This window comes from Humulus lupulus, chromosome 3, assembly GCF_963169125.1.
Source record: "Humulus lupulus chromosome 3, drHumLupu1.1, whole genome shotgun sequence".
NCBI lineage: Eukaryota > Viridiplantae > Streptophyta > Magnoliopsida > Rosales > Cannabaceae > Humulus > Humulus lupulus.
In genome coordinates, this window is record NC_084795.1 from 72,919,860 (window position 1) to 72,921,399 (window position 1,540).

A 1,540-nucleotide genomic window follows, 5' to 3' on the forward strand; every position below is an offset into this window, starting at 1 on the left:
ATAGAGTCGCAACACTAGTAGAGGTCAGAGGCGAACCTAGGTGGTGCATCAACACACGGGCTGCGACTAGGGTTTAGAGAGTCGCGGCTCCTAAAGACCTGACCAGACTTTGAATTGCTTTAAAAATGACACGGGTTGCGACTTGACCTTTCTTAGGTCGCGGCCCGCATATGAAAAAAGAATTCGTGGTTTTTTAGTATAAATTCAGACTTTATGTGTTTAATTAGGGTGATGTCAGATTTTATTTACGAGTTTAGAGATTAAATTTGATTTTGAGATTAGTTTTTCTGCACTTTCATATTTTTTAGTTTTTCTTCAAGTCTTTGAGTTTTTCTTCAAGTTTTTCTTTAAGTCTTTGAATTTTATGTTTATGAATAATTATTTTTTTGTTTTAGTCATGTCTAATATGAACTAAACACTTCTATCTAGGGTTTAATGTAGTCACTTGGATTTCTATTTAATCTTATTATGATGTTCTATTGATTCTTCTTCTTTATTCTAATCTATATAATGTTTGCTTAATGCTAGTAAGTACCTGATCAATATTTGCTTGATTTATGATTTTGATTCAAAATTCGAAAGATGAGAATTGAATATGCTATCTTTATATAGACATAGGTTACATATTGGACGAAAGTACCTGTATGGCTTGTGTAGTAGTTAGTTTTCTATGCTTAATGCCTGCTATATGTTTAAGTTTATCACAGAGATGTAGAAAACTTGCATATATGTTGAGATCTTATATCTTGAAAAAGAATAGGAATCGATTTTTGTTAACCTGCTATTACAATAGGAAGAAATAAATTTAAAACTGATTAATAAAATTAATGGATTGAAAAGTTGATGAAGTTAACACTCTAGGTGAGTGCAAGGCTTATGTCCGACACTCACTTATCTGAAGTGGGAACTGATCAGTGTCTTCTTGTCTATGCTATCATGACAGGACTCTCTGTAGATATTTGACGAGTTATCCAAACTAGTATCCGAGATTTATGTCAAATGAATACCACTGCTGGTTTTGAGCATGGATCGATGATTACTAATTTATGTGAGGTGTGGGAGGTACCTAAGTATCCTAATGATATTTATAGGAAGGCAATGAGGCCCATTTCTCACGCTTCTATGTTTAAATTCAATGCCCCATCTTTGGAACCGCCTTAACCACAACCCTGTCTTGTGAGAGTTGAAGAAGAATTAGATGCAGCTGATGAACCAGTCCATGCCAATGCTCAGCTAGAAGAGTCAAGGGCCGCTGAGGAGGAGAGGAGAGGATCTTATCCTAAATTTCTAACACTTAAGGCTCTACCGGATTCGTAATTGGCCCGATTGGATTACATCATCCGTAAAAACCAACACACTCATAATTATTTGGGGGAGCTTCATGATTATCATCAAGCTCAGGCAGACAGACAAAATGAGTTGGTTTACTGGTGGTCGAGTCAGGAGGAGGACAAACATTATTTTCCTTATCCACCACGTTGGCATCATTTCCCCGATCCACCACCCTTTTGATAGGATTCGCACCAGGTAGGCTTTGTTT